Genomic DNA, 24,977 nt, shown 5'->3' on the forward strand with positions numbered 1-24,977 from the left:
GGATTTTTCTTTACTTAATCTGCATGTTATATCTTCTGCATCCTTTGCCTACATATTTCTGTCCACAATAAGTGTTAGGCAATCCTTAGCATAATTCCCAGCCTTGCTCTTGCCTGTAATTCATGGTCTCTTCAGCTATGTTTAATGTATTCTTCAATAAATCTGTAGAGCTTTTAATTTTAATGAATCTATTTTTCACTTTTAAGACTTCTGCTTGGTCTCTCTTAAATCAGTATTGTTGGGTTTATTTATTGACATATATTAATCTTACAAAGGGATTTTCATTATGATATTTCCATACATTTACATATATAATGTACTTCTATCAAATCTGTCCCTCTATTACTCTTTCATAACTCCCCCTTTTTAAATCCCTTTTTAATTTTCACTTGTTCTTTACTGAAACTTGTTTTTAAGTAATTTCCTTGGACCTTTCATATTGTGGTCATTTTCTGTTTTTCACGCTGATTTTAGTGTCACCACTGTTTGACAGTTTAATTGTTTGTTGTTTCTAAGGATTCTCACTCATCAATTGATTTATCATTAGGTGACTTTTAAGAAAATAATTGTGAGTTTACTTTACTTAGACTTAATCTTTGGTAATTCTAAAGGCGTATTGTAGGGTGGCTTTCTGCTGCATAAGAATTGCATTTTTTTTCACTGAGCCAAAGGCACACAGATCTGTAATCACTTGGTTCCTATGTAAGATCTTGCTTTAATGTTGGGTACTCTGACCTTGAAGAATTGCCTAGGTACTGTTACTAGAATCAAGGAATCCTGACTTTTGTGTGATTTGCTGGCAGAACACAGGGTTTAGCTCACTACCCTTTTTCTTCTTTGTCCACTTTCCACTTCCCCTTTTTTCTCTTCTGCCCAAATATTTTCTCTCTCTCTTTGTCTTTGGAGGCTTCCTATGACTTTTTGGGCTCAATACTGCAAAATCGGCTTGTTATAGTTAAGGAGGAAAAAAGTCCTGTTGTTGGGGGTGGGCTATTTGGAACTTCTATCTCACAAACGTCAGAAATCAGCCGTGGTTTTCATTGCTATCACACTAGCTTCTTCTAGAGCTTTACAGAATCTCTGGAATATAAAGTGTGTATCATAGAGCCTCCAGCACTGGAATTAGATTGAGTCTATTTATTTTCCTCATATTCTAGACTTTTTGGAGCTGTACAAAAGTTTAATTATGTCACCAGATTATTTGACTACTTTGATAAAATATACACAAAATGCTGTTATATTTGAAAATAAGACATAGTATTTACATTTATCAACTTCCTTACAGAATAGTTTCCAAGAAGTTTATAGATATATATATTTTTTGTTCCATATACATTTTTCTGGTCCATATTGTCTAAGATTGCAGGAGAAAGCAGCATATGGAAAGAATACTGAATTTGGGTTCAGAAAAACTAGACTGTAATCTCAGCTGAGACACTTAGCATACGATTTTTCAACAATATAATTAACTTCTACAGGTCTGTATTTCCTCATTTGTGTAATGGAGAAAATTTCATTATGACAATTAAATTAGTTAAACAAGATAGTATATATGTAGTTACCCATCACAGTACCCAGTACATAATGCATCCATGGATAGTATTAATTTTTTTCTTTTCTTTTTATGCTTCTGAATGAGCAGGACTAAATAAATGTACGATTTCCAATTTTTATTGATAGCCATTCACTTTTAGGACAACATATCAACCTCATCTCTGTGTTGAGTTAATTTAAAAAAAATAGTGTAGAGTGTAATGCCTACCTATACAAATTAAGCTACTTTCAAGATAAAGAAAGTAGGGTCTGATTGTAGTTAAAAATGTGAGCAATGCTTATGTAATTTTAGTTAGTCAGCATCTGGAATTGATCTCCAGAACTTTGATTAACAGAACCAGCATGATGAATTCCAGATGTTTAAACATGGCTGTGTTTTCTAGACTCACTGGATCATGAGAGTGAAGACATGGAGGGAGGGAGGGTAAACATTTAACAGAGGAAGTGTCGAAATGGCTGAGTTGGCATTTGGACTTTCGTTTAGGTGTAGGGTAGGGAGAATATCACTCTAAATGAACATCTCCTTTTAAGTTTTATACATGTTATTAAAACTAAGGTCTAATCTTTGACAACCTCAATAGTATGCCTTCATAATTTTATTTGTATTTTTTCCAGCACATACATACTTTTGTACCTCTACTGTATGCAAGGTCATGCAGTTAGACAAATAGTAAACATTCCCTGCCATTTATGCACCCAGTTAGAGAGAGATCCAGGCATGAGAACAACTACAATCAATTATAAAGGCTGTAATGAAAGGCTGAGAATGGAGAACAAGCAGGTCTTCTGGGAAGATAGGAAGGTTTAACAGAGGAGACACAAGATTTCTGTATATTACTTTGACAAGTTGCATTTAGCTGTGCCAATATGATACAGCTTCCACAGTGTCAGAAGTTCCATAAATGATGGGCTAGTTTTTCATGTTATAAAGCTATATTTAAATCAGAAATTTCTGAAATTATAAAATTAAAGTATTTTAACAATCCAACCCATTGTCACAATGGCAAAAAATTGATTAATAATCATAAGGACTTTGTGATTTTTGGAGAAGCTTGCAGAAAACAAATATTTTAGTTTGTCCCATAAATTGTGCTTTTGAGCAAAGGTATCAATTCAAAATTACTTGGTAGATGGGGGGGGGGTTGTATATAGTTGTTTTGTGACTAGCTTTAGTTCTTATAAAATCTGCTCCATGTTTTCTCCTGAGGAAATCAACTCTGACTGAAAAAACCAAAAAGTGTATCCCAGGCAGAAGAACACAAGTGCCCTATTGAAGAAATTTTGAAAAGAATTAAAATGTATTGTTAATAGCATGCTTTTGTAGATAGAAGAGAGGGATAAAGTATAAAACAGTAATCTAATGATAAGTATTAAAAGGCTCACTAATTCTTAAACAAAGGTTTTCAGGCTCAAATGAATTTCTTCAATTCCTTTCTTTATCCAGTCTTTTGCTTTGTACTCAGTATCTCAACACTTCCTTCACTACCACCCTTCAAATTTAACCTGCTTATAAACTACTGGAAGTCATTTCCTTGAAATATACTTACTCAACATCTAGGGAACCTACAAACAGCAGGCCTTGGCTGTTCTCTGCTCTTGGACAAGCTCCTGAGTCTCCAACCAGTGAATATCTATGTGTCTTTCAAATTTCAGTTTTTTTCAGGGACCATTGTTCTATTTTCATTCAAGTATATAAAGTATATTGATGATATTCACCTACCTTCACCCTCTCTATTCTACCTCCCCCTCCCACTAGTACCCATCCTAACAGCTCCTGTTTTACGTTCTTATCCTTCTTTTTTAAAAATATATATTCATTGTTCAAAGGGGTTTTGCAATAGTATTTCATCCATGAATATACTGTACTTTTCTCAGAGTAACCCTTTTTATTACTCTCCCTTCTGCTCTACTCCCTATTATTCAACAGCTTTCAGTGTGTTTTGTAGTGCCACCTTTCTACACAGATACAATGTATTTCAATATTATTCACTATCAGTTTTCCTTTTCCTCTTCCCCTTAGTCCCCTCAAACAGTTCCTATTACAAACATGTAAGAGAGATATATATTATATAACATGTTATATAATGTATAAAAATATTATATATTGTACATAATTTTATTTACATACATAAAATTATATTTATATTTGTATATATATTTATCTTTTGGTTTTTGTCTTCCACATATGAGAGAAAACATGCTACCTTTGTCTTTCTGAACCTGACTTACTTTGCTTAACATGTTGTTCTCCAGTTCTATGCATTTACTCAAAAACAACAGAATTTCATTCTTCTTTGTGGCACAATAATATTCCATTGTATATAATACTCCATTTTCTTAATCCATTCATCAGTTGTAGAGTATCTGGGCTGTTTCCATAGCTTGGCTATCGTGAACAGTGCTGCAATAAAGATGAGTGTACAAATATTTCTATTGTATCCTGACTTATATTCCTTTGGCTATGTGCCCAATAGTGGTACCACTGGATGACATGGTAGGTTTATGTTTAGGTTTTTGAGGAGCCTCCATAATGTTTTCCATGGTGGTTGGACTAATTTACATTCCACCAGCAGTGTGGGAGGGTTCCTTTTTCCCACATCCTTGCCAATATTTGTTACTGTTTGTGTTCTTGGTGATAGCCATTCGGATTAGAGTGAGGTGAAATCTCAATATCATTTCCTTTATGATCAGGGTTATTAACCTTCCTTTATGTATTTATTGGCCTCTTTTACTTCTTTCTTTGAAAATTGTCTGTTCATTTTCCCAATTCTTCATTGGGTGGTTGATTCTTGGGGAGTTTAATTTTTTGAGCTCCCTTTAAATTCTGGTTATAAATCCCTTGCCAGATGTACAGCTGGCAAAGATTTTCTCCCATTCTGTGGGCTGTGCATTCAGTCTATTGATTGTTTCCTTTGCTGTACAGAAGCTTTTTAGTTTAATACTATACCATTTGTCAATCCTTTATTTTCTTTGCTGAGCTATTAGAATTCTATCCCAGAAGATATTGCTTATGCCTATATATTCCAGTGTATTCCCCTATTCATTTCTGTAGTAGTTTCAAGTTTTCAGATCTTACATTGAGATATTAGATCCATTTTCTTTCTCTTTTTTTAATTGGTGTGCTGGATGGGGGTACATGTGGCCTTTACAAAGTTTCTACAATATATCCAGTAGATTATGCTTGAATTTGATATCAATACAGGGTTAGAGGGATCTAGGCTTCAGTCCTGTACATGTAGATATCCAGTTTTCCCAGTGCATGGATCTCCCCACTGGGTCTTGTACTCTGTTTCATCAGTCTTTGTGTTTGCTTTTGTGCTAGTACCAGGCTGTTTTTATTGCTATGGCTCTGTAGTATAGTTTGGAGACCAATATTATAACACTCCAAAAGCTTGTGGTATAGCCTTAGGCTATTTATTTGAAATCTATTTTTGTTATGTGGACACTCATAAATTTTCCTCTTAGCACTGCCTTTGCTGTGTCTCATAGGTTCTTGGTAGTTTGTGCTTTCATTTTCATTTGACTAGGAGCTTTTTGATTTCTCCATTATTTTTTCAATGACCCACTGGTCATTCAAGAATATGTTGCTCAGTCTCTATGTATTTGAATATTTTCCATAGCTTTTTTGGGTTTTTGTGTTCTGGTTGTATTCCATTGTGGGATGAAAGAATAGAGGAAGTTATTTCACTTTCTTTTGTTTGTTACAGCTTGCTTTATGTCCTAAAGTATCATCTATTTTGGAGAATGTTTCATGGGCCATTAAGAAGAATGTATATTGTGCTGCTCCTGGATGAAGTATTCTCTAGATATCTGTTAAGTTCATTTGGTTTACAGTTTCATTTAATTCTGACGGTTTTTGTTTTGTTTTGGTTGTTTTGTTTATTTGGATAACCTATCTATTGGTGATAATGGGGTGTTGAAGTCTCCCAACTATCATTGACTTGGATTCTATCTGTGCTTTTATGTCCACTTAGTGTTTGTTTAAAGAAGTTGGGTACACTAACATTAGGTGCATTTGTTAACAATTGCTACTTCTGCTTGAGATACTGTTCCATTTATTAATAATAAGTGACCTTCTTTGTCTCTTCTGACAAATTTTGGTTTGAAGTCTACTTTATCAGATATGATTATAGCTATTCCTGCCTGCTTTGGGGGCAAAATTTGCTTAGAAAATCATTTTCTACCCTTTCACCCTGTAAATCAATATTTGTTTTTGTCAGTGATGTGTTTCTTGTAGGCAACAAATTTTTGGGCCTTGCTTTTTAATTAAGCTCACCATTAAATGTCTTTCAATTGGGGAATTGAAACCATTATCAAGTTTCAATTTTTAGATTTCAGTTTTGCTAGAACACCCTCATCCTGTCTAAGCTGGGTAAGATCACATGACCCTCACTGCATAAATAACTTCATGTTCATAGTTTTATATTCTGTCTGGACTATGGTTCTCATAATGATTATTTCTTGATCTTTAGGTCTCAGCTGAAACCTCACTTCTTCCTTCTCCAATGTTTTCTATTAATTTACTTGTTTATTGCAAAGTGTTTATCATTATTGTTGAATTTTTTCTGTTGAACAGTTGTATTGAAGGGGAGGACTATATCGCAGAGTGCTCAACCAGGTGTTGAGTAGACAGACTGAAAATATTTGGTAGATAGATTGAGAATATTAAGGAAAAAAATGTATCTTTATTGAACATGTATAGAGGTTTTTCCTGTCATTATTACCTAAATAATATAGTCTAATAACTATTTACACAGTATTATATAATATTAGGTATTATAAGTAGTCTTGAAATGATTTAAAGTATACAAGAGGATATGCATACATTATGTGCAAATACCATGCCATTTTATATAAGGAACTTGAACATTTGCAGATTTTGGTATATGCAAGAGGCCCTGAGACTAATCTTCACATGGATACTAGATTATGTCTATATAACTTTTATTCAGTAAATATTAATATTTGGTTTGCAAGGTACTATTGAACCTGCATAAATAAAGCAGGGCCCATCCATTGAAATTGTTTATTATTATAACTGATGTGGCCTGTTCTTCAATATAGCGTAGTGCTGCTATGGCTTCCAATCCAACTACAGGACAAGATGACTGACATTCCTTATTTATCAGGAATAACAGGAAATCCAAAACAGTCCCTTTGGAGAGCCTCCCCAGTGTCAAGATTCAGGGCCAGACACCTGTGTTCACCCAGGGAATGAGTAGATACCTTACAGAGATGTGCAGAACCTGAGGTCTCCAGAGGTGGCCTATCCCCTCTTGGAGCTCCTGGGCAGGGTTACTGGGTACTTGTGAGCCTAGGGGCTAAGCAGGATCCTCTTTTGAGGCCCAGGGATGTGCCTCTTTTTAAAGTTCTGTTCTTTCTTAGGGCTCAGAACAGAGTTGGGGGAGGGCTAGGGTTAGGCTGAGCATCTTCCAACTCCTTGGCTCAAAATTGATGATGGTCCTATTCCTGGTGCTGCTCTTATTTTAAACTAAAAAGCATAAAGCATTTGTTCTGCTTTCTTTCCCAGGATGATGGAGCCACTCAGTCACACCAATTTCTGTGAAGTAATGCAATTTTTTACAATTGCAAGTACTTTTCTCTTTGGAGGACATGAAAGATGAGTTGGTGTTTCCAGAATGCACAATTCCCACCCCATTCACTTCACTCAGCAGTTTCTAAAGCAGGTGATCTTCATTTTGTTTTTCTCTTCTTTTCATCCTTTAAAAAAATCTTCCTAGTTGAAGCTATAAAAGGAAAGCTCTCAAGTTTAATCTTTGCCAGAATAATCAAAATGTAGTAATATCAGGCAAGATTAGATGTTGCAGATATAAAGTAATGATTGGTAGGGCTGAGCATCCATGGAGTATGCAACCCAAAATATACCTCTTTGCCATAGAGATTATTTTGAGTTAAGTGCCATTTAAAGCTAGCAAATGTATGGAAAGCACTAAAAGTAAGGCACAAACTTTCCTTTTGTAAAGGAAATTCCCATTTGTAAAGTTGTCTTCCTCAGAGCAACTCATATCAGTATCACCTGACTTAAATCCGCACAGCAAACCTTACTGAACAATCTTCATTTACAGTATTTTTTCCTGTTACCTTTTCATTGACTTCCCTGCCCAAGAAACTTCAAACTCTTTTCTTTGTTCAGCCTGTGATGGTATGTAGTTCCAGGTTCTAATGGCCTATTTGGGTTGCTTGTTCCTGGATACTCCCATATCTACATGCACAAAGCAGATATTAATAAACTTGTTTTTCTCTTGTTTTTGTCCAGTCCAGTCTGCAGGGTCCCAAGCTAGAATATCTAAGATGGATAGAGGAAATTGTTTTTTCCTTCCCCCTCAGTGTCATAAAGATAGTAGGGATATATAAATGACAGGTGGCATGAATTCACAGGTCAGAGAAATCATATTTTCTTGCAAAAATCAGAGGTTGTAGAGAAGTGGGCCCTAGAACTCCCCTTTGAGGGCAGGATAGGACTTGAATATATGGAAATGTGGCAGAGATCTACAGGTGGATATACCAATATAGACAAAAGCACAGTGGAGCAAAAACATGGACCATGACTAGAGAGAAGAAAAGAAAAGTTATTGTTAGAACCAGCTCATGGACATCTTTGACTGGTAAACTAAGGAGACTTGACTTTAGTTAGGAAAGAGAAATTTGAGCAGGTCTATGGTATTAAGTAGAAATGATGGGTTCGGGAACATGATTGGAAACTACTAAAATGTTCTAGGAGAGAAGTTAGTAATACTTAGAGTAGAAGCAATGGTAAAGGAGGGAAAAGCTTGACTGGATTAAAGCAGTTCCAGTGACTGGTGTAACTGTGTTGAGTATAAGAAGGGAACAGAGTGAAAGAGGCTGCTGGTTCCTGAAAGAAAGATTAGCTGAGACCACACTGTATCTAGGTCAGGGATTCAGATTCCTGTTCTGTCCCAGGGAGTAAATATTTTCAACATCTCAAAACAAAACAAAACAAAACTAAAACAAAACCATTCCTGAGTTTTATTCCAGAGTTAGAATATGTTATAGAAAACAGCCTTACCCACTCAAGAGTCTTTCATGAGTGTTACTTCTGTCAAGTACAATGTTTTTTGCCCAACAAAGAAGAATTTCTTCTGAGGCATTTATCCTTAAGAATCCTGTGCATCCTTCCTTTCACTAAAAAAAAAAATAGTCCTTCACATGTAGAAAGTGTCAAAAGAGACCAACACTGTGTAAGTTGCTTTTTAAAGCTTATTCTGTTTATCCTCCTCAAAAGACCACAAGGAAGGCTTTGCTGTTCTTTTACAGACAGATGTAGTGTGCTTTGCACAGATGCATCAAAATTATCTGTGAAATTAAATAATAATAATAAAATTCAGCTATAAGTAGCTATAGCAGATGCATGAAAGTTAATCTCCATGGACACAAATGGGCAGCTATAGTTTTAAGACCATGAGGCATACACATTACTGTGCTGGGTCCGAACCCAGGTTCTGTACACAGCCTAGAAAGAAAGCCCTTTGCAGCCTATTGTCAACTGCATGTTCTTGGGCAAATTACATAATTTTTCTGAGCTTTCCTCCTTTATATAATGGGATTGGATGATCTCCCTCATTCAGTGAAAAAGTATCAGTAATAGCAAACACAATGCATTTCTTGTTTATTAAATGTCAGCCTTTTGCTAGCAGTTTTATATGTGTTTCAGTAAATTCTCAAAATAGCCCTGTGATAGAAACTCTTAGTATTTTCATTTTATTGAGGTGAAGATTGAAGGTCTTTGTCATCAATTTGCCTAGATTACAAAGCTAGTAAATACCCGCATTGCTATTTTAATCTATGTTGGCTAATATTGAACTGATGTTTTAAACTATTGTTCTATGTCATCTTTGTATATGCAAGGTCCTGTAAATGGTGTCCAGAATGTTACAAATCCCAAATATAAAATGTTGCTATTATAATAGATTTATTCTGAACTGTTTAATGTTTTGACCTAAGATTTAAGTGAAAATGTTGAGCAGGGTAGAATCTTGATAAAGGCAAGTGTTTGAAACTTCAATCAGGTATTAAAATGTAAAATGGATTTCAGATGGATTAGAGAGTTGATGAGGGGACCAGAAAAGGAGCAAAAATGGAGTATCATCTAGCCAGGCATGGTGGTACGTAGCTATCATCACAGTGCTCCGGAGGCTGAGGAAGAGGATGGTAAATTTGAAGCCAGCCTGAGTCACATAGTGAGACTGTGTCTTAAAATGAGGACAGGGTTGCAGCTCAGTAGCAGAGTACTTGTCTAACAGGTACAAGGCCCCAGGCTTGATCACCATTACTGTCAAAAAGAAAAAAATAGAGAAGTATTATTCATTTAGCATTTTTGCCATCTTTTCTGGTGAATTGGGAGTGCAATGACTGCAGTGGACCTGACTTTAGGCCTGCGTGTATATTCCACAGTAAAGAAATGATGATGCTACTATGTTCTGCCTTACTGTTCAGACTCTTTTAGGGTGGGGATAGTGTAAATTACTTACAAAATCTGTTGGTGACCAGAACCGTGGTAGGAGGCCAGAAGAGTAATTATGGGGAGCAAAGAGTCTTGTTTGAAATTGGGACACCAGGTGCTCCAGGATTGCAGCTAACATGCTCCACACCCCAAGGATCTTGGAGCAGACTGTGTGGCATTGAAATTGTCATTGTGCTGGCAGGTGGTGGAGAAACCCTGGCTTGTGAAAAGGAGATGCAAATTGCTTCTACTACAGGCAAGTTGAAATCATTGGTCAGAAGTTCTTTGAGCACTTAAACTTCAACAAGCAGCACAGGTACTATGTGAGGCTGGCACTGATATGTAGAGGTTTAATAGCACCTCCCTGTCATCTCAAAGAGATCACTGATGTGAACAGCGCCAGAAACCAGGTGTTTGAAGCCATCTGGTTCAACATTAGCAGATGGTTTTCTGATTCCTACTTAGTTCAAACATCCGCATGGAATCACATTGTAAATTAAGCCAGACCTCCAAGTTGTATCCATTTCTTTGTATCTCTTGCTGGTTTCTTCTGAAGTGCCTGCAGTTCATAGCTTCCCATGGAACACCATTCCTTTGAGCCAAACTCAAGACAGTTGTACTGTTCAGACCTCCTCTGTCTGATCAAAGTAAACTTCCTTAAAGACAAATGGCACTGGGTGAAGATAACATGTTATTGAACAGGATTAGTCATTCCTAAAGAATAGTTGAATCCATATTTAAAGAGTTTATAATAAGGATGCATACATTATGCTATTTTTACATGGCTTTTACACTGATGGAAATTAAATTACTTAGGAAATTATAGATCTGTCTACACACAAACAAGTTTGATTTTCATGGTTGATCCATTGTCATGTTTTGTTTCACTGAATTGACCAGTACCTACACTGATTTAACTGTTTTCTTGTCATGTTGGCTGCAGAACTTACACACGTAGGCTGCGGACACAGTTTATGTTACGTCATGCTGGTACACATAAGCAGAGAAACCTGGTTGTTACACTAGTGGAGTTCACACTATTATGTGTATTAGTCAGTAATGCCTGTCTTCAGAACAGGAAGGAGAATTAAATCCCTCATTGTAAAACATTTTCACATGCTGAATTTCAATTAAAAAAACTGTAGTTGCTTTTTAGTGATTGGTATGGGCAATCTAACATGGTTGCCTTTTTACAAAGGGCATTTACAATTTTTTGTTGCTTCTTTTTAACTTTTTGAAAGTTTGAATTATTATATGTTTAACAATACAAGGGATATCATTGTCATAATTCCTTGCATGCATACAGCATACCTTAAACAAGTTCATCCCCTCCATTATATTTCCATTCCATCCCTCCCTCCTTTCTCCTTTTCAGTGCTTGGTGAATTTCATTACACTGTCTTGATATGTATGCATGTAGCATACTTCCACTCTTTCACTCTGTGTTGCTTCTTTATTCTAATAGCAAGTATGTCTTTATACTTGGTACCTCGAATATTCAATTTGAGTTGTAGAAAATACTGGAAAATTTCACCTCAAAAGGAAAATTTGGCAAGTTTTGAGTGAAAACAGAATTCTAATAGAAACCCTTATATGTGTCTCTGTTCCTAAGAGCAGAGCTCAGGTTTTCACACTCACCTGGGGTTAGTGCTGCAGGAGGGCTTTCCAAATTGTGTGTGTCTCCCGACCACTTTGTTTCTTTTCTTCTCACCCTTGGAACATATTTCCTTTTCCCTATGCTTTGGGCCTATGAGACAACATTAGTCCTTCTGACTCTATTACTTTATATCATCTTTTTGCTTTCTTATGTTTCAATTCTCATATTTTATTCTTTCGACTTCTGCTGGATTCACTATTAAATTAAAAAACTGAGAGACTAGATAATTAATATTTGTGAACACCTTTTATGTGCCAGGAATTACAGGGACTTTGCATAGTTTTTTTCTACTAAAACAACCCTATGTGCGTGGTGGGAACATCAACATTTTAAAACATGCAAGAGGAGTAAGGGAACTGCCCAAGGTCATGCACCTACTTTGGAGTAAAGTTGGTGAAAGATTTCTGGACTGTAGACTTCCAAGTCTTCACTCTTTTCACCATGCTGTGGCCTATCCACCTGGTCTAGCAATAGCATGGATTACCTGCCCAGGCATGGGACACTGCTCTCTCAGTGATGACCGTAGGACTTTGATCTTTATTTCAGAAAGTCTCTTCTTTGATTTGGTGCCTTTTCTTTGACCAGTCTGTCTGGAAACTATAGCCAACTGGAAACTCATTAGACTGCACCCTGCTGTCTGACTTCAAAGACTCAGTCTTTGCAGCCTGCTGCACTTCCTATCAGCAGGATTAATCAGTTCTTGCCACTCCAGCAGATGCTGGAGGGTACAACAAAGTTTGATCTTCAATAGCTGAGTTTCTTGTAAATGATTTCAAACTTTTAATTTGAATTTTCTGATTCACCTCAAACACTCAGCTGTTATTCTCCAAGATGGCCTGCCTGAGTTCCAGTCAAAATACAATTGTGAGAAACCTGGCTGAAGTAGAAAAGGCTGTGAGACAAACAAGGAAAGAGCAGCCTCTAGTCAGGTCTTCCAGGTGTGACCCCCTAGGCAACACTGAGGGACTGACTGCTCAGGAGAGCTTCTTCCTCTGCACAGTCTAGGGCAGGAATCACAAGGCCACCACAGTGGCCTCTGCACCTGCTGCTGGACATCCCTCTGCCAGTGAATGAGCACTGGAGCACCACTTCGGAAAGCACTGTTTCTGGCCATGATCGCCCATTGAAAAGAATGATGAAGTAGATTACCTCCACCCTACCTCTATCTTCTAGGTCTTGTGTGGGTGGGTCTTGTTGCTACAACCTGCTTGGTATCTAGAATCCTAGCTGCAAAACAGTTTGAAATAAAAATGTCCAGTTTTTCAGTCCCAGCTACACAGAAACCCACTTTAGAAAGTAGATGGAATTGAAGACCAATTTTCTTTATTCAACAGAGGTGGAGGGATAATTTCATGAATATAAAATTTGCTTCTTATCCAAGTGAAAAGAGTTCTTGGCAAATAGTTGTAATAATATAAATGACCACAATAGCAACAATAAAACATACCTCTTGAGTAGAGGATTGGTGTCTTGCTTTACTGGATGGATACTAATATTTGTGCTTGATTGGTAGTATTTTACAAAAGGTTTTTCTTTATCAAACTCATAGATGACTTCTTAACTGGAAAGAATCTGTGGTAATCACTTTGTAACTCCATGTAGAGGGATCAAAAGTATAGACCCTAAACTAAGAGTTCTAATGGTATAGAAATACTGAAAGAGAACAGAAGGGTATCTTGCTGGAAAATGCTAGATTTATTTTACATTGCATAGAAACCATCAGTATTGCAGGGAATCTAAAACCAATTCAAAGCTAACTAATCAATTATAGAGAAGTAAAATTAATAGTGGGACTATTAATAACAGTAACAACAAAAGTTAAGATTTATCATTTATTTAAAAGTAGAAACTGCTCCTGCGCATCTACCCAAAGGAACGTAATACCGGATCCAATAGAGACACTTGTGCACCAGTGTTCATCACAGCACTGTTCATAATAGCCAAGTTTGAAACAACCCAGGTGCCCTACACCTGATGGATGGGTCAAGAAAGTATGGTATATATACACAATGAAGTATTACTCAGCCATAGGTAAATGGATGCAATTAGAGGACATCATCATGTTAAGTGAAGTAAGCCAAGCTCAGATACACAAAGGCCATGTTTTCTCTCATATGTGGAAAATAGATCCAAAAGATAAACATCTACACAAAACCAAGCATGATCATATACAAACGCAGATGTAGAACATGCTTGTAATAGTGGAACAACTCTGTGGAACTTGGGGAAAGAGGGAAAAGAAAAGAGAATGACAGAGCATCAGTAATATTGCATAACATAAGATGTGAAGGTAGAGGATATAAGGATGTTTATTGAAAGCTGTTGAAAAATGGGGTATGGGAGGTAAAGAGGTAAAGGAGAGTAATGGAAGGGGTTGAATGGACCAAAGTAAAGTACACCCATAGTGGACTTGAGACACCCCTTTGAACATCAACTTAAATATTAATAATGAAAAACAGGGCTGTAAAATGGGTACAGTGTGTGTGTGGGATACTAGAGGGAGGATGGAGGGTGAATGAAGGAGATTAAGGTGATGCTGTATGGTAGATATGCCTATATGAAACAGAACTAAGAGATCTCCTTCAATTGCTTTAAGTGGGGCAGGGAGGAGGTTTAGGGGGAGAGACCATGGGGCAATATAAATAATGTACGATATAAGTCTAACCGGAATTGTCACTAAGAATACCTCCCCCCACATAATGAATATATCCTAATAAAAATTTTATTAAAAAAGCAGAAAACTTTTCTAGAAATTTCAGAAATGGCAATACTAATAACCAATAAAATGAAATTGTCAGTGACATTAAAATTGATAAAAACTATTCATGTCTTTAAGTGAAGATTAAAACTCACTGTCCCTTAATCAATTAATGATTGAAAAAAATTACCAATAGAATGACAATAGGTATTTATCTTATAAGAAAGATTTTTTTCCTGGAATTACTATTACTTTTTAAATTATTTTTGCAGTGCCGGGGATTGAACTGAGGGCCTGGTGCATGGTAGGCAAGTGCTATACCGAGTTATACACCAACCTCCTCCTGGAATTATTTTAGTTGGTCATTTCCAACACCTTCATAAAAATATATATACTTAGGGGCCAGGCATAGTGACTAACACCAGTAATCCCAGCTATTCAGAAAGAAGATTGGGAAGATCATGGTTTGAGGCCAGTGTAGGCAAATAATTATCAAGACCTCATCTTAGAAATAAGCTGGGCATGGTGGAGTGTGTCTGTAATTGAAGCTACACGGGAGGCATAGGTAGGAGACTCCTGGTCGAATGCAGGCCTTGGGCAAACAACATAAGACTTTATCTGAAAAATAAGCTAAAGCAAAAAGTGCACACATTATGGCTCAAGTGGTAGAGCACTTGTGTAGCAAGTACAAGGCTATTCCTCCCCCCAAATTACACACACACACACACACACACAGGTATAAAACAAACTGCAAGAGATACATCTAATTATTAAGCTTTGAAAAATAAGTTAGGTTTTGTGAATTGAAATCTTAATATATACCAAGTTTCATTATCTACATAATGTTAATTTCTATTTTGGTTCCTTTATCTTTCTTATCTAGTTGTTGCTGGAGGGAAAAATGTTCTTAAGACTATTCTCCATTTCACAAAAGCACTTTTAAGTACGTTTTCACTTTGAATTCTTAAATAAATACAAGTGGTTTTATTTCCCATTAGGCCTGACAGTTCAAAATTTGAGTTTTGAAAACTTGATTGTCTTTTTAAAAAATGTGATCTATATAAGTACAATTGTTAAGCTTGTTATAGTTCATTTAATTTCATCACGGAAAATCCCTTGTGGTGAAATTCTGTTTCATTAGGTGAATTATGCAGTTATACATTTGTGTCTGGATGACAGAGTCTGGAATCAAAATAGAGCCTACATTCTGAACTTTTAAACATAAATGCAAAGATACTATTATCAAAAGTAGCTGAAAGAATTACTTATTTCCAACAAAGTTATCAAGGGACCCTAGCTTATTTAATAGGTGTCTTAAGTGGTGCTCCCTAGAAGGAAAACTGAGATAAGGATTCAGGTGCAGCTTTATTGGGGGAGTACTCTCTAGGAAAAAAAAAATATAAGAGAGGAAGTAAAGCAGAAGGAAAATAAGTAAGGGAAAGAGCAAGAAGCAGTAGGGTGAGGCAGTTCCTGTTCTCTGAGGACAGTTTGCTGGGGTAGGAAGCTGTTCGCAGCCTCACTCACAGGAGTGGGGATAGGAACACTGGCTCACAATGGGCTGGGTATTGGGTATGTATGATTGGCATAGTATACAATGATCATGATATTTGCTTCTTTCTAGCCCAATATGAGCAGAGCAGTGCATTCAGCAATGCATGCAGAAGGGGTAAGTGTAGATGGCCATTTGGCACTATGGGATCATAAAAATTGTATTAGCCTGGTGCCAGTGGCTCAAGCCAATAATCCTAACTACTCAAGAGGCAGAAATCAGGAGGATTGAGGTTCAAAACCAGCCCAGGCTAATAGTTTATGACATCCTATCCCAAAACACCCCTCACAAAAAAGGGCGGTAGAGTAGCTCAAGGTGTAGACCTGGAGTTCAAGTCCCAGTACTGCAATAAATAAATAAATAAATAAATAAATAAATAAATAAACAAATAGTATTAGATTGGTGGATGAGGGGTAGGCCTCAAAGAGTAGCCAGTCTACCATGTTGACCAATGACTTATAAAAAGGTCATCTTTAAAAGATGAGCTTGATGATTTACAGTTCTTAGTTTAGATACCTGAACTACAGTTGAAAAGTTAAGGATGATTTAATACACAGGATGAACTTATAATGGAAGCAGGAGCTATGGGAAAACAGCAACCATGAGGTAGAGCAAAGGCAAATGCATAGTACAGACGGAGCAAGCCATTTTCTGGAGAAATGGAGGATGGGAGACAAAGAAGAGATATAAATCATATTCATTGAGCCCTAGACAGAGAGCTGTAAAGTCCTCTTGCTAACATAACTTTTTATTTTCCCTGGAGCAAGGGTGTGGAGATTTCGAAGAGTATGCTCAGGAAACCTTAGTCTGGGTTATCATTGAGTTGGTCTCTGCAGAAAGTAGATGCTCCATTTGTGTGACCTTGTTTTATCCAACACTAAATCATGCCTGGTATACCTGAAAATGTAATTGCTCTCGGTTAATAGTTTAGAGACTCCTGGAGGCCAGGATGCTCCATAAGCAAAATTTTAAAGTTATTTTTTGGTGGAGTGTGTGATGTAACTCTACTTAAACTGATTTTTTTCTTTTGTTTTTTGGCAGAAGTGTGGTTAAACTATGAGGATGAGGGGATAGTTGATATCTGAACCACACAATGCTGTTTGGTAAAGACTTTGAGAGTGAGATAGAGGTGGGGAAAGAATTCTGAGTGAAGTCACAAGAAGGGTACTTGCTAACCAGTAACGGATTTGTGGAGAAGGATAAAGTACATAGAGGCTCAAAGGATGGGCTAAAGGAAGAGATCTCAGGTTATAATTATTGACAAAAGTGAAAAATGTTGGACTGGATTATGTCAAAGGGTCTTGTTAGCTTTAAGTCAATGACTCTTTATACTGGTCTTCTTGAATATAAGATCTGATCTCTCTCACTAGCTGGAAAGAACAGGTTTGATGCTTCTCTCTAGGGTTTAGTGAGGGGAGCAAATTCTATTATGCTGTAGGATTTCTAAGTCTGTAATAAGGTAGAGAGGGCCTGAATCCAGTTATCACTAGTCTTTCTTCACCCATGAGAATAATTACATAGTTTTTAAGTCAAGCACAGTGACAAATTCTCCAGGAATTATGATATCTTCCTTAGCATTTAAATAATTAACTGTTTGACCCACTAAAAAACTGTGCATATGTGTGTGCATATGAAAAGCTATGTTCACATATAAGAGAACATATTCATAATTTCATTTTTAAGATGACAAGTGAAGCTTATTTGTATTTGTATTTGCATTTTCTCTTTGTGCTTAAGGTCTCAATAAATTCAATAAAATGAATAAAACAATAGGCAAAAAGAGATGGGATTGATAGATTGAAAAGAGGCTCATGGCATCATTATGCCTTCATTACCTGTGGGAATAGCATTTGTGTGTGAGGGTGAGTGTGTGATCGTATGGTTAGAGAAAGCTTAACATAAGTGCAGCAGAAATATCTTAGTAATCAATCACCTACATATCTGTGAATTTCTTGTGTTCCTCTGGAAAGCATTGTGTTAAGCTATCTTAGCTCTTTCTTCCACCTGATTTCTGGAATATATCTAGGAGATAATTTCACATCTTTTGGTGCTAACAATACTAATCATATATACTATGATTAGTATATATGATGAAATGGAAAATTTCTCTGTTCCCACTGAGTGTTGTCAAAAGTGAAATATTGTCACTACAAGAAAAAGTATTAATCAGATCAGTTCAAGGTCAGAACTTAAATGGAATTCTGTAAAAATCAAAACAGCGTGCTTCTAATGTGATAATATGTACTTATAACAGAGCTTTGTGGTCAATGCCATCAACCACTTTGCAAAATCTTGCCAACAATTTTATTGCCATAAAAAATCTGAGAGTTGATTAGTGGGTTACTTAAAACTGTAATCTTAGCCTTTAGTGGAGTTATTTAAATCTAATTTAAAAAGAGTTCCTTAATATTTACTTTAAGAAAAGTTTACTTAGAAATTTAAGATTCGAAAATAGTTTCAAAAGAGTGCTGCTGAAACTAAAAGTTGTTGGATATATGGCTTTTTTCCAAGGTGGTCGTCTTTCCCTCAAGACCAATTTGTCATTGATGAAGCATCTGTCCAAAATCATCCATGTGTGTTTTGAGAACATAGACTCAATCAAGTTCTATTTGGATAGTCAACTATTGTTTTCTAAGTAAAGATGGATGATGATAGGTGAATGTAATATTTTTAGGTTTAAGTTTAATGATATCTATTTATTTTTCTTGAAATTGAAAAAAACAGCAGGGTGGTATTTTGGATTTTTGCCTTATCTCACAATTAAGTGCTTACTGGAAACTCAGAAAAGGAAACAGTCGAAGGGTATTTAGAAGTCACATGAGTTTTTTCATTTTGTGCTAATGGCACTTCCTTATGTAACAGTTCAAATATGCTGCTAAAAATGGGACTGAATGTTTATCAAAATAAATTACTGAACGTTTTTCTACTTTGAAATAGTTTTCAAAGTAGAAAATCATCATGATGTTTTTTTCAAGCATGAAAATCATGATGTTACTCTACTATTTGAAGGTCTGTATACTCTACTTTCTATCTCCCAGATCTCCTTCCTCCTCCTAGCAACAGATACACATGAAGTTTATTATGGTAATATATGCATGAATTGAAAATTTCAGCCTTTACCTAAAGCTTTAAATTGGAATCTCTAGAGAAAGATATACATTGAAGTTTAAGCTTTTCATTCAGCCATTTACTCATTTATTTTTTTCATTTTTATTAGCATGCTTTAATTATACCAGGGGGATTCATTGTAATATTTCTGAATAGCCTTACATTGTATATTGGTTGGGTTTGTTTCCACCACCTGTCTTCTTCATCCCCTTCCTGCCTCACTTAAAGTAACTGCAAAAGGTTTCAATGTTCTATTTTATATCTGTATACAAAGCACATTGACTTTATTTACCTTTCTTTAATCTACTCCATTCACTCTCCTCCTTCCCATGAGTCCCCTCTCCTAGGACCTATTTTTCAGTCCTGTCCTTCATTTTTAATTCCAAAGACAGTGTTCAAAAGGGTTTCTTAATATATTTCAGCTGTGAATATACTATGGGTTGGCAGTGCAACTCCCTCTATTCCCCCTGCCCTTTCCTTCCTATCCTCTATTGGTCAACAGCTTTCAGTACATATGGTTATGTCATGTACTTGCACAGATGCATGGTATTGTTGACTGTTTATCATTCCCTTTTCCTTTCCCTCCTCCCCTGAGTTCTGTAGAGCAGTTCCACTATTACAAACATGTTCTGTACACAAGTGTGTATATGATCATGTTTATTTTTGTGTGTATGTTTATCTTTTGGATCTATCTTCTACACGTGAGAGAAAACATGTGGCCTTTGTCTTTCTGAAACTGGTTTACTTTACTTAACATAATGTCCTCCAGTTCCATCCATTTACATGCAAACAACATAGTTTCCATCTTCTTTATGACTTTAAACATTAATTGAACATCTGCTCTCAGACATATTACACTGTTCTGCAATTATTTGTTTAGTGGTCTCTTTTATCAGACCATCTCTGTGGCAAAATTAATGGCTAACATATAGTACATTTTCTATATATATTTGTCAAATAAATGAATTTAAGTATTCAAGATGATTTTTTTAAAATGAAAGGAAAAGTGATGTCTAATTTAATAGGTAATAAATGCTTGATTATTGGTGAATCACCACAAGTACATTATCTTCTTTATTTTATTCAATTGTTATAATAAATCTTTGAGGAAGAATGAACATAAATAGAATCAGAGCATTTAGTGCCTTGCTGAGCTATTGGGCTGGCAAGTCAGAGCTGTGAGTTGAGCTCCTGGCTGTGTGATCCATGGGTTTGATACGTGGTTCATGGGTTTAGACTGCAGCAACTGACTGTCTCACAGAAACTCTTACTACTTTACTAGATTAAATAGGAAAATAAATACATTGACCATTGTATTACATTATAAAGGAAATTTAGGAAGCTTCAAAACTGATTATATTAAGAGCATTTCTTTTTAAATCTATTTTTAAATAGATGACATTGTATGTGTTTGTCATGTGTTTTGGAGTATATACACATTCTGGAATGACAAAATACTAATAATGTAGCCCTTAACAAATGCATTATATCATGTAGTCATCATTTCTGTAGTTAGAGCACTTAATATCCATTTTCTTAATTTTCAGGAATACAATATACTGTCTTTAGCTATAGTCACTATTCTGTACAGTAGATATCTTAAATTTGTCCCTTCTACTTAACTACAATTATGTATTGTTTATGCCCACCCCTCAACCCAGTCTCTGGAGACCACTATTCTACTTTCTCCAACAATGAGGTCATTGTTTTAGATTCCACATGTGAGTGAGATCATGTGGGTTTTGTCTTTCTGTCTTGTTATCACACTAAACATAATGGCTAAGAGCATTTATTTTAATGTAGCCGGTACTATTAAGTGTTCTTTTTAACATGGAGATAGAGAAGAACATGGGATATTATTAATTATTGTTGTTAAAGTTCTGGTCAGTTAAAAAGTATGCAAACCATAAATTTAAAAAATAAATGCAGGAAAGTAAGGGAATATTACTTGAAATGTATATGTTTTAATACCAGAAGCATCAAAAGGTAACTAAAATTTCTATTAAAACTTCGAAGATTTAAGTGGCCAGAAACGTGATGTACATAACAAAAACCCCTACTTTTTCCCCTAGTTCATTCAATAAATATCACTATGTAAAATTAATGTTCTAAACACCAGGGACACAATAAGGAAAAAAGAGACAAAGTGTCTGCTGTCACTGTTACAGTCTGAAGGGAGGAGACAAATAACGATATTTATATAATTAGTATATATGTAGGTTTATGTGCCATATACTCTTTTATTCTAAGCATTCTCCAATACATAAAATTGTCTAGCTGTTATACAATTTAACAGGCCAATGAGATAGATTCTATTATTTTCATCTTACAGATGTGCATACTGAGTCATAGAAAGGTAAGGAATTTGCCCAGGGTTGCAGTAGAGGGTGATGGAGACAAGACTTTTCTCTAAGCAGTTAATACTTCTATGTTAGGTTTGATTAGTGATAGGAAGAAAAAGTACAGCAGTATATGTAGAGCATGTCAGAGGTACCCTTTCATTTAAGGTGTTGAACAAAGGTTTCTAGGATGAGATAGTATTCAAGTATGACTCAAGTATAATTTAGCCATATACTTATCTATGAACAAAAAGAATTTCAGGCAGTGGGAATAGTAGTTGCCAAAGTCCTGTGGTTGGAACATGCTTTATATATTCTAAGTATAGCACTGGGACTGGTGCAGTGTTAGAACAACAGCTGGAGAACTGAATTATGTTCAGATAGTTAGTTATGGACCATGGCATACGATCGCAAGATCATATACTGATTTTAGATTATTATGTTATAGGTGGGAAAGAATAAGATTTGAAGGACAGATTTGGCAGAATCTACCACTTTAAGGAGGTCTATTTTAATTGACTATTAAAAACTGTGAACTGTAAGACTGGGAGAAGAGAGGTTAATTAGGTGGTCTTTTACAACTGTCCAAAAAGAAGAGTGTTTTTATCAGGCAGTAGAAAGTGTGTAGAACATGCATGTATTTTGAAAGAAGAATCAATGAGATTCATGATAGACTGTCTCTGTGGCATGGGAGAAAGAAGAGTCAGGATGAGTCTACATATTTTGGCCTGTATAATTGGATGAGAAGGGAATATTGGCAGAAAGCACACTGAGAGTGAGGAGAACCAGGAATTTTGTTTGCACATTTCAACTGTTAAATGTTGACTAAACATATAAGTGGAGATTCTGGGAAGGTAGTTGTGCATATGATGTTGGACACTGCGGTTAGAAGTATACTTTTAGGAAACACAGGACATGGAGGATTTAAAAACTGAGGGCCTAGATGAGCTTGCTTATGGATGAGTATGGTTACAGAAAAGAAGAGGGCTGAGGACTCAGTTATCAGGCAGTCTGTGGACAGTGGATTATGAAAAGCTTATGAGAACTGGATGTAGGCAAGGTGAGATGCAGCTTAATTGCATTTACCTGTAGGCCTAGATCGGCACAGCCCTGGTAATGAAACAGAAAAAGCAGGAACGCAGGTTTCTCCTGTTACAATGTCACCCAGGAGCCTCTGCACTACCTTGTTTGCAGCTGTTTATAAAAGGCCTACTGAAGGAGGACTTGGGGCTTTTGCTTTTTGCCTTGGGCTTTTTGTGCTTATGTTTTTGGGGGCTTTAGCTTTGGTTTTGGCTTGATTCTTTTGCTTTGGGGTTTTTGGTGTGGGAAACTTTGGAAGGGGAAAGAATTACTGAAGGGAAAAATATTGCTAAAGGGAAATTGCTGAAGGGAAAAGTATGGCTAAAGAGGGGTTGATAGAAAGTCTGCACTGAGAACTTTAACAGGGCTTGGAAAACAAAGCCAAAGAAAAAATTTTAACATAGGCTTTAGAAGCTAAAGAAAAGTCAAAGAGAACATGGGACAGTGCAAGATAGATGATTGAGACTTTGCAAGTTTGAGCACCAAGGCTTTAAGAAAGCTGGAGAGAGAGGACTGAGACTTTGCAAGTCTGAGCAAGGAGGCTTTAAGAAAGCTAAAGAGAGAATGCTAAAGAAAAGCTGGCGAATGGATTAAGAAAATGTGGTATCTATACACAATGGAATTTTATGCAGCCATGAAGAAGAACGAAATGTTATCATTCGCTGGTAAATGGATGGAATTGGAGAACATCATTCTGAGTGAGGTTAGCCTGGCCCAAAAGACCAAAAATTGTATGTTCTCCCTCATATGTGGACATTAGATCAAGGGCAAACACAACAATGGGATTGGACTTTGAGCACAAGGGAGGAGTGAGGATAGGTAAGACACCTAAAAAATTAACTAGCATTTGTTGCCCTTAACACAAAGAAACTAAAGCAGATACCTTAAAAGCAACTGAGGCCAATAGGAAAAGGGGACCAGGAACTAGAGAAAAGGTGAGATCAAAAAGAATTAACCTAGAAGGTAACACACACGCACAGAAAATCAATGTGAGTCAACTCCCTGTATAACTATCCTTATCTCAACGAGCAAAAACCCTTGTTCCTTCCTATTATTGCTTATACTTTCTCTACAACAAAATTAGAAATAAGGGCAAAATAGTTTCTGCTGGGTATTGAGGGGGTGGGGGGAAAGGGAGGGGGCAGAGTGGGCGGTAAGGGAGGGGGTGGGGGCAGGGGGGAGAAATGACCCAAGCCTTGTATGCACATATGAATAAAAAAAAAAGCTGCAAGCCTGGGGGCAAAAGGTTTTCAGAGCGATTAAACTAAAGATAAGCTAAGAGCAAACATGGGACAGTGTGAGCCTCAGGAAAGAGGTCTTAAGCAAGGTTTTAAAGAAGACTTTAGGACATTTGCAGGCAAAACCACTGAGAAGAGGCAAAACTTTGACCCCTCCACACCTCCAGCCAGAGCAGAGAATCTTCACTTCACGTTAAACGGAGAAACCAGGAGGGCCCCCAGGCCGCCAGTTGCCCGTGCCCAGATGGCTTGGAAAGATGCGACCAGGTGAGCTTTGCAGTACCGTGGTACTCCCACAGACAAGCCTGGGCCAGAGCAGCATAGCCCCCTGGACAGACTGACCCCCACCCGGGGAAAAAAGAGAAACTGAGTAATAAGCAATAAGAACAATAAAGACACGTGGGAAAGAGGGTGGGGCACCCTGAGCGCTGAAGATTGGGGGAAGGGAATCCTTCCCAGAACTGTAAATAAACAAGCCAGACAGGCCAGAGAGGCTCCGGCAGAAGTGGGGGTGTGTGCCCAGCAACCAGGAGTGGGAAAGCTTGTGAGAGTGGTGGAATGAAGAAAACTCCACAGGAGAGGGGGGAAGACCCACCTCCCACGTGATGTAAACAAACATGGCGACCGGCAGGAGCAGCGGCACACACCCAGCAATCAGGAGCGGGAAAGCTTGTAAAAGCGGTGGTGGGAGGAAAACTTCATAGGAGAGGAGGGAAGACCCCCTTCCCATGTGAGCTGTAAACAAACATTCAGGCCTGAGAAAGCGGGTGCAGTGTCACCTCCCCCAGTGTGCTTGGAAAGGGGAAAGCTTGTAGCGGAGGCTCCTGCACAGAACTCTAAGTAAACTAAGCCTGAGGGGCCAGGTGAGTGCTAAGCTCACCCCAGAGATCTGCATAAATAAAGCCTCCGGCAACAGCAGGCTGACAGCAGCAAGCAGGCAAGACACAGCCGCAGATAGCCATTCACAGAATCGTCTCCAGACTTTTTTTTTTTCTCTCTCTACCTTTGATGAGAAAACAACTGAACTACACCTGCATGCTGAAAAACTTACTGAAACTGTATTGCATTTGAACTTGGGACACTTTTTGGTTTTTTTTTTTTTGTGCAGTTTTGTTCTACTTTATGTGTCTCCTTTCATGAGACAACTACAGAACAACATCTGAGGCACCATCTCCAGGATTGGAGGCTGAGATGGACACCAAAATTATTAAGACTGAAACTTCATTGCATTTGAACTTGGAGGGTTTTTTTTTTATTTTCTATTTTTCATTT

The sequence above is a fragment of the Castor canadensis genome, chromosome 3, assembly GCF_047511655.1.
Source record: "Castor canadensis chromosome 3, mCasCan1.hap1v2, whole genome shotgun sequence".
In the NCBI taxonomy this organism is placed as follows: Eukaryota; Metazoa; Chordata; class Mammalia; order Rodentia; family Castoridae; genus Castor; species Castor canadensis.